The sequence below is a fragment of the Pimephales promelas genome, chromosome 6, assembly GCF_988280905.1.
Source record: "Pimephales promelas chromosome 6, fPimPro1.hap1.1, whole genome shotgun sequence".
Lineage (NCBI taxonomy): Eukaryota > Metazoa > Chordata > Actinopteri > Cypriniformes > Leuciscidae > Pimephales > Pimephales promelas.
Genome location: NC_142774.1, coordinates 22,874,175 through 22,884,370, shown reverse-complemented (window position 1 = coordinate 22,884,370; position 10,196 = coordinate 22,874,175). Strand labels below are relative to the sequence as shown.

At 37.9% G+C, this 10,196-nt stretch overlaps 1 long non-coding RNA gene across 1 annotated transcript; it reads right to left on the bottom strand.

The window, feature by feature from the left end:
- Nucleotides 1-813: 813 nt before the first annotated feature.
- LOC148978567 (uncharacterized) lies at nucleotides 814-2,981 on the bottom strand. Its single transcript, XR_016168865.1, has 2 exons — nucleotides 2,386-2,981; nucleotides 814-2,289 (listed from the first exon to the last, which is right to left on the bottom strand). It is a non-coding gene; the product is annotated as an uncharacterized LOC148978567 (long non-coding RNA).
- Between the last annotated feature and the right edge of the window lie 7,215 nt (nucleotides 2,982-10,196).

The window sequence follows — 10,196 nt, the reverse complement described above, 5'->3', positions numbered from 1 at the left end:
GGCTTCTTTGGCAGACTAGTGTGGACCTTGAGATTTTAAATACCCACTCAAGAAATAGAGCGGAGGTGGATATATGTCAAATATTTTGTGATAGAATGAGTGACAGGTATGGGGAATATTTGGTCATATTTACTGACGGATCTAAAGACCCTGAGTCGGAAAAAGCTGGAGCAGCTTTCAGTGTACCAAAGATGGGGGTGGAAATGAAAAAGAGAATCTCTGATAATTTATCAGTATTCACTGTGGAATTGGTAGCTGTTTGGTTGGCATTGAATTGGGTTGAAGAAGTAAAACCAGAAAAGGCTGTCATATGTTCAGACTCAAGTGCAGTTCTGAATAGTTTGCATTCTTTTAAATCACAAGCAAGACAGGACATAATATATGAAATACTAGAACTTCATACACGGATTTGTCAGATGGGGATAACGATAAAGTTTACATGGGTACCAGCACATGTAGGGGTGAAGGGTAATGAAGTAGTAGATAGATTGGCAAAGCAAGCGAGTAAACAAGAAGAGGTTGAAATAGTAATTACAATAAGTAAAGCAGAAGCGAAAGCACAAATCAGGTCAAAAATCAACAAAAAGTGGCAGGCACACTGGGATGCGGAGGTGAAAGGAAGACATTTATATAACATTCAACAAAAGGTTGGGACAGAGAGGGCCACTGGAAGGAAGCGAAGGGAAGAAATTATCTTCATGTCACAGGTCGAGGGGAGGAACGCTCGGGTGACCAACCACCCCCCCTCTAACTGAGTCACCACCGTGAGGAGCCGACACCACAGGCACACAACAGAGGACCCGGAGACAGAGATAAATTTCAAAGGAGTAACAATCTTTATTAAGCCAAAGGTTTCTCACAGTTCAAGAGACTCTCGTCGATGTATGATGATGGAGCAGGGGGGGTTGAAGCTTACTTCTCACCAGCGGTGCTGCAGACTTCCAGACCCAAGAGAAAGTATGTCAGGTAAGGATTCTTCACGGTACAAAGTACTCTCGTTGGTGCACAGTAATGAAGCAGTGGATTAGAAGCTTACTCTTCCCCAGCGGTGCTGCAGACTTCCAGACTCAGACAGTAAGTATGGCGGGTAAGGATTCTTCACAGTACAGAGTACTCTCGTTGGTGCACGATTATAAAGCAGTGGATTAAAAGCTTACTTTTCCCCCAGCGGTGCTGCAGACTTCCAGACTCAGACAGTAAGTATGGCAGGTAAGGATTCTTCACAGTACAGAGTACTCTCGTTGGTGCACGATAATAAAGCAGTGGATTAAAAGCTTACTTTTCCCCCAGCGGTGCTGCAGACTTCCAGACTCGGACAGTAAGTATGGCGGGTAAGGATTCTTCACAGTACAGAGTACTCTCGTTGGTGCACAATAATAAAGCAGTGGATTAAAAGCTTACTTTTCCCCCAGCGGTGCTGCAGACTTCCAGACTCGGACAGTAAGTATGGCGGGTAAGGATTCTTCACAGTACAGAGTACTCTCGTTGGTGCACGATAATAAAACAGTGGATTAAAAGCTTACTTTTCCCCCAGCGGTGCTGCAGACTTCCAGACTCAGACAGTAAGTATGGCGGGTAAGGATTCTTCACAGTACAGGGTACTCTCGTGGGTGCACGGTAATGAAGCAGTGGATTAAACGATTACTTTATCAGCGTTGCTGTATACTTCTGGGCTCAAACAGTAAGTAGAACAGGTGAGGATATTCACAGTACACAGTACTCTCTCTTCAGTTCACAATAGGGAGACAGTGAGTCATAAGGTTACTTTACCAGTGGTGCTGTATGCTTCTGGGCTCAAACAGCAAGTAGAACAAGTGTGGAACTTCACAGTACAAAGTACTCTCTCTTCAGTTCACAATAGGGAGACAGTGAGTCATAAGGTTACTTTACCAGTGGGGCTGTATGCTTCTGGGCTCAAACAGCAAGTAGAACAGGTGTGGATCTTCACAGTACAAAGTACTCTCTCCTCAGTTCACAGTAGGGCGACCGTGGATTAAACGATTACTTTATCAGCGTTGCTGTATACTTCTGGGCTCAAACAGTAAGTAGAACAGGTGAGGATAGTCACAGTACACAGTACTCTCTCTTCAGTTCACAATAGGGAGACAGTGAGTCACAAGGTTACTTTACCAGTGGTGCTGTATGCTTCTGGGCTCAAACAGCAAGTAGAACAGGTGAGGATAGTCACAGTACAAAGTACTCTCTCTTCGGTTCACTGTATCACTCTGGGCTTCTGACGGGGGCAGATATAATAACCTTCCACGAACGTGTAAGCATGGATGGGGGCCACTTCTCAACAAAGACACAGCACACTTGTGTTCACTTCAATTCCACAGCAATAAATTAATGTGTATCAATAAGGCAAAAGCACTGCAATTCACTCACACGATAGGGTTGGACAGAGGCCCCACTCCGTCCGTTGCGCTCGTTTACAGGGTTTTCACTTTTAATTCCTCCTCATCACACTCTGAAACACATAGCTCCTCCAACAGTCAGATCCACATTCACTGTATCCTCTTCAAGTGGTTCAAAGGTTCATAAGATGAAAACAGTTCACTTATCTTTCCTCTCTCCTTCCACAGCACAGATCCAGCCCTAGCTCGGCCCAGCAGTCTTCCCACAAACGATCAATCTGACCCAGCAAACTCGAATGGGCGATCTCCACACTTCAACGATTTTTCCAAGGAAGCCTGTATCCAGCACTGCCCAGAGTCAACCCTTTGGAATCTTGACACACTGTACACCCACCAACCACGCTGCAAACACTCTCTAAATGCTCCTTTTATATTGTGGCTTATGAAACAGGAAGCCTGTGTGAGCGCCGCTCCTCTCTCTCTCACACCTGCAATGCATTAGCGCTAATCAGTACGGGCATGTTTCCATCACACCCGGAACCGTAGTGGAGTGTTGCACCCAATACGTTCCCCTAGGAAACTCAGGACTCTCAAGAAGGTTCCGTTACTGAGCGATTTTGTCACCCGTGACATTCACAAGATTAAGAATAGGACATTGTGGGTTAAATAAGTATTTACATATTGTAGGTAAGCACGTATCGGGTAGGTGTGAATTTTGTGAAGATATTGAAACAGTGGAACATGTGATTTTTGAATGTCAAAAATATGAGAGGGAAAGAGGAAAGATGAAAGAAGGAATAAGAAGGTTAGGGGGGCAAGGGAATTCACTAAGGGAATTGCTGGGGGGAAATCAAGATGGCGGAGTGAGTGGTTGCATTCTTGCAGGCTCCGGTTAAAAGTTGTTTTTTGGTCCTTGAAATGCGGTAAAATAGAGTAACAACCCCTCTACTAAACAGATATCTAACGCAGGGTAGAAATTAAGAGACAAAAAGAAGCTATTATAGCATTCCGATTTTTGTTTTCTTTGTTATATGGAATCATGTCCGACCACAACTACGAATTGGCTGTTCTCCACGAGGCCTGTGACGATTATGACATCGAGGAAGTAATAGAAATGGAGCAAGATTCATCCAAAGAAGACAAAATTAACAAAGAACATACACCGATTAAACAGCCGAATCCAAAGAAACAGCGACATCAAAGTCAAATTGAAGATGCAAATACTGGCGCGGCAATTCTTCATGCAGTACAAGCTCTGACCAGAAAAATGGACGAGCAGACGGAACTTTTGAAAAGTTTCGACAGACGCATTGAAGCCAACACAACCGCAACTAAAGAAAACCGAGAAGAAATTTGCGTGCTTCAGAAAAAAATAGGAGACCTTCAGAGAGAAAACAGCCTGTTAAAAGAAGCATGTGCAGAGCAAACCCGATACAAAAGAAGGTGGAATCTGCGGATGATTGGCCTCCCTGAAAAGGATGGAGAGGACACGAGAGAAGTTGTGATCGGGATACTGACAAGAGTTGTTCCAATGTCTGTGGATCGCCTGCGAGACACCGTAGACACCGTTCATCATCTGGGAAGAAAGGGCGACACCGCAACCTCAACTAACACACCGAGGGCAATCATCATTCAGTTCGGGATGAGAACGGTGCGAGACGATGTTTGGAAGAAGTCGAAAGATGCGAGAGTGTGTAGAGACATGCACATACGTTTCAAAGAAGACTTCTCGAAAGAAGACCGGGAGGCACGCACAAAGCTGTGGCCACTGGTTCAAGAAGCCAGAAAGAAAGGTAAAAGGGCGTTCTTAAAGGAAGGATACGCTCTGATCGATAACCGGAGAGTAGACCTAAACTGAACACTTTTGATATCATTTGAATGGCTGTCAAAAATCCAGCCTAAACGCGTTTGACGGATAAATATCGTTTTTGTCTTTTGTTTGATTGACAAAAGTTCCGATATGTAAGTATCAGCATTACTGCACTTTGTTTGATAACGCGTCACTGAACATCCGAAGTCAAGTAATCTGATGATCTGGACATAATGTTGATGACTCCAAATAGTTTTGCACGCCAGCATATGGGTGACACTGAATGTTTACTTTGTTTACCTGTGTAAATGATCCTAAAATTGATCATATTTTGTCATTTTTAGTTATGGTAGTCTATTAACAAAAGTTATATTGCTATCAAAAGTAAGAAAAATATAACAAAACTAAGAAAAATACATCAACGAACTTGATTCCGTATTTAAATAGATATTCGCTATAATAGCTGTTCGTATTGTTGTCCTTTATTCCCTTTAAAGTGTATAGAGGGGCAGTTACGTTACATTAAACATGTTGATATAGGACTAATTACTCATTCCTGCACATCGTTAAACTCTTTTGTGCATTGTTCATAGGTTATTTACTTATCACCTAAATGTTGTCCTTTATTTCTTTAAATGCTAGAGGGTTGAAAGATAATGTAAAACGTAAGGCTATTTTTCTTTTTTGTAAGGAGCAAAGGGCTAATTGTGTTTTCTTGCAAGAAACCCACTCAGCTGAGGCTGACACAAAATTTTGGAAATTGCAATGGGGAGACTCTATCTTTTTCAGTCATGGAACATCACACTCGGCAGGAGTTATGATTTTATTTAATAGATTTCCTGGGAAAATAATTGATCATAAAAGTGACCCTACTGGGTATTGGCTAATGGTTGCGACAGAAATTAATGGTATAAATTACATTTTATTATGTGTGTATGGGTAGCTCAGTAAGTGCTTAGAAGAATGGAAAATGATGTTTTCAACAGATAATAGTTATAATTGTTGTAATTGTATATTTAAATGTAATTGTATAATTGTAATTGTAATTGTATAATTAAAAGTAATAATTGGGGGAGATTTTAACCTGGTCCCTGATCTTTGGTTAGATCGCTTACCATCAAAGAGACACTGCCACACATTTGATGAAATAATAATTGATTTGATCACAAAGGCCAATCTAATAGATTATTGGAGAAAGAAAAACCCAACCAGAAAACAATTTACCTGGTTTAACTCGGCTAATAATGGCCAGTGCTTAAGATTGGATTATTGGTTAATCTCAGACAATATAGTTAATGATGTAAATAGATGTGAAATCTCAGCATCACCCCTAACTGATCATTGTGTAATATCTTTGACACTTTCTCCAGGTGAAAGAGATAAATACATAAACTCCATATGGAAATTTAACAATTCCCTTTTGAAAGATACTATGTTTCAGAATGTAATTAAAGAACTGGTAAAAGAAGTAGGTGAATTGGAAATGTGTTCTCTGAGTAAATGGGAATGGTTCAAGTTCAGAGTCAAACAGATAGCTATTAAGACAAGCAAGGAAGCATCAACACTCAAAAAGAAAAGACAAAGGGACATCATTAGTCACATTAATACACTCAAAAAAATGATGTGTTGGCTTTACTTAACTTTTTCATGTAAACAGGTTCCACCGGTTCCACATAACTTTGTTTTGTTAAACAAACATAATTTGTTCATGTAACTTCAACATCATGGAAGTCATTTTAAGCCATCCAATCAAACTCTGAGCTGAGTGTTAAAGTTAATGAGACAATTAAGTGAATAACTGAGTGATGATTGAGCATTATTGAAGACACCTGATGTTAACAAGCAGAATCACTGAAGGAGAAAATCACAAATTGTAAGTCACCGTTATGGAGATCAGTGTTTGCTTTAGTTGGGCTCTTGACCCTTACACTTTTACTTTAAACTTTGTTTGGCTGCTGTTATAGATTTATAACAGGCAAATGAACAAAGAAAACTGTGATCCGATAGTGTTGGTTATGTTTTGACATAATCATGCTGTGATCTGTAAACTCCAAAAATTCATAATTCTGATGGTTAGGATTAACTTGCTAGCAACAGTTTAGTGATTATACAACATATCTGTATTTTCTTATAACAGAAAATATTTAATAAAACTATTCTGATCAAATCACTTAATCTTTATGTAGAAACAGTTATCAATAATCAGCCTGTCTATCTCAATCGTGGTGACATTAATAGTCCTTCTTGCCACCAATCACAACTCATTAATGTCTCCCATCATGCATTGCGGTTTGAATAAATTATGATCTGAATTGTCTATGTAATTTACTTTTGCTAATTGAATATTCTACTAGTCACCGTTGTTGAGAATCATTGACTGAATCTTGAGGTCTGTGTGCCTTAAAGGAAAAAAAAAATGTAAAAAAAACATCTTTTGAGAACATTCTGGATATTTATGCAGAATCTCAGTTATACACTAACCAACAGAATAAAATATAGACATAAATTTCAAATGATGAATGTCATTATATGTCCAACATCATTTTATAATTGTTTATCTTTGTTCATCTGGCAGGTATTACTCAGATGCAACAGTAAATTAAAATATAAAGTTAATAATATAAGGGTGAAGAGCCCAACTAAAGCAAACACTCATCTCCATAACGGTGGCTTACAATTTTAGATTTTTTTTCCTTGTGATTCTGCTTTAGGTGTCTTAAGCTCATTATTTATTCATGCAGCAATGCATGATGGGAGCCATGAATGAATTTTGATTGGTGGCACCCAGAAATTTTTTTTGTTTATTGATTTGATCATTTGAATTTCATTGAAAAGGCTAAAATTGTATATTCTACAAGAGCAGTGCTGGTATGATCCATAAGGTAAATTTAACAGTGGTTCATGCAGTTTGACTACAAACCGGAAGTTTGTAGTCCTTTTCTATGTGATCACCTTTTCTATGTGATCACCTGGCTGTTATAACTCATGTACAGCCAAACATAATCTTAAATTAATAATATAGGGGTCAAGAGCCCAACTAAAGCAAACACTGATCTCCATAACGGTGACTTACAATTTGTGATTTTCTCCTTCAGTGATTCTGCTTGTTATCATCAGGTGTCTTCAATAATGCTCAATCATCACTCAGTTATTCACTTAATTGTCTCATTAACTTTAACACTCAGCTCAGAGTTTGATTGGATGGCTTAAAATGACTTCCATGATGTTGAAGTTACATGAACAAATTATGTTTATTTAACAAAACAAAGTTATGTGGAACCGGTGGAACCTGTTTACATGAAAAAGTTAAGTAAAGCCAACACATCATTTTTTTGAGTGTATGCTGAGCTGTAAAGATGATCTGACATTAGAACAGCAGACTGAATTAAACAATCTGCAGTCCCATCTTGACCATTTATATCTGGAAAAAGCCAAGGGAGCTTTTATTCGTTCAAGGGCACGTTGGATTGAAGAAGGGGAAAAAAACTCTTCCTATTTTTTCAGTCTGGAAAAGCAAAGACAGTCAAAGAAAAAAATTCGGAAGTTAAATATCAGTGATGTTATTGTCGAAAATCAAGAAGATATTAATGAAAAAATTAAAGAATTCTATAGTAATTTGTATAAATCCCATTTTTCTAAAGAATACTGTTGTTTTTTCCTAAATAATATACAGGATTTTAAAAGGACAATTGATGATAATTTTGAACATCTCATGGAAGATGAGTTAAGAATTGAGGAGCTAGACTTGGCAATTCGACAGATGTCTAAGGGGAAATCACCTGGAATAGACGGGATAACCGCGGAGTTTCTATCTTTCTTTTGGAGTGATATCAGGGAAATGCTCTATAATGCATATTTAGATTGTATCTCAAAAGGTAATCTTTCTCCCACTATGAAACACGGCCTCATCACTCTTATCCCCAAACCTAACAAAGATAATCTTTTGTTGGATAATTGGAGACCAATTACCTTGTTATGCAACGACTATAAATTATTGGCGCTTGTCTATGCTAATCGTCTAAATGAGGGATTATCACATATTATTGATGAGTGTCAATCAGCTTTCATAAAGGGTAGAAACATACATAATCATACCAGATTGTTACTAGACATGATTGACTATCGAGATTTCATTGATACCGATGCCTTTATTTTATTTTTAGATTTTTATAAGGCATTTGACACCGTCGAACATGCCTTTTTACTCGAAGTCTTGGATTTTTTAGGTTTTGGGAGAAAATTTAGTAAAATAATTAAGATGTTTTATACTGACATATATAGTTCTGTGTCCCTGAATCCTGGTATGACTCCTAGGTTTGAGGTACTCCGCGGTATTAGACAAGGGTGCCCGATTTCTCCCAAACTGTTTATCCTAGCCACCCAATCACTTATAATGCTCATTAATCATAACCCCCATTTGCAAGGAATCTCAATATTTGACAAGGAATTTAAAATTAGTCAATTTGCAGATGACACTGCAATCCTTTTAAGGAATAAATCCATGGTTGATGTTGCCCTTGATTCAGTTTTGATCTTCTCTAAAGCATCAGGATTGACTTTGAATATTGAAAAATGTGAGCTACTTCCCATTCACTCATCAACAGACTCCATCATCTCTTCAATCAAGGTCAAATCTGAAGTGAAATATCTAGGAATAGTATTATCTAAAAATGCTATCAGAAGGGAAGATGTAAATTTCTCTAACCGATTAATAGATGCGAAGAAAGCTTTGAGTCGCTGGCTTACCAGAGACCTCACTATCTTTGGCAGAGTTACTCTATCTAAAACAGAAGGTATTTCAAAAGTAATTTATCCATGTCATTCCTTGTATGTTTCATCTGGCAATGTTAAGAAAGCCAACTCAATCATTTTCCAATTCCTGTGGAAAAATAAAACTCACTATATTAAGAAATCACAGCTTGTTAAAGAGTATGACATGGGTGGGATTAAAGCTTTGGATTTTGAAGCAATGTTCGGGACCTTCAAGATTAACTGGTTAAAAACATTTCTGTCGCAACCAGATTCTATGTGGTTTCACATACCCAGACATCTATTTAAAAAAGTAGGAGGGCTTGATTTTCTTTTGCAATGTGATTTTGAGGTGACCAAAATTCCTGTTAAATTATCAAACTTCCACAAACAAATTCTCCAATATTGGAAAATGATTTTCGCCCATAACTTTTCTCCGCATGGATCCACCTTATGGAACAATAGGGTTATTATTATCAATAGGAAATCATTGTTTTGGCATGATTGGTATGAAAAGGGCATTGTGTTTGTGAATGATGTTATAGATGACAATGGTAATTTTTTGGAATATAAGTCTTTCTTAGACAAATATAATTTAAACTGTACAAATAGAGACTACAATAAGATCTGTAAAGCAATACCGGTACCTTTATTACTGTCAATTCAAAGCACACTGTTATATAGCAATATAAGACCCTTACCAACTTTACCAAAATTAGTTATTAATGATTGTGCTCTAGTTGACAGTAAATGCAATAATAAATATATTAATGATGCTTTGAAATCGAAATTGTTTTTTGATTATAACAGAGGATTGTGTGTACAGGTTCTGAATATGGGTGCATTGTCCATTAAAAAATCGCATTTTAAATTCATTAAATGGCCCATGTCCCCTAAAGTCAAAGAGACTCACTTAAAAATAATTTATAAGATATACCCTGTCGCTGACTTTCTTAAAAAAAGATTTAAATTTGAAGTAGATCCTTGTGCTTTTTGTGAGTTGGCTGATGAGACTCTGGAACACATGTTTTTTTTTTTTGCCCCATGTCTAATAGTTTCTGGTCTGAGCTACATAATTGGCTGTCACTCAAGATTGATAATATCCCTACTCTCATCTTGCCACACATCCTCTTTTATATGGATAATATAGATTCATCAGTATCAGATTTAGTGAATATGATCATTCTTATGGGTAAATATCATATTCATTGCAGTAAGTGGAGATGTTCTAAGCCTTCCTTTGTTTGGTTTATAAACGATTTTAAATTGTTTGTTACCTCACT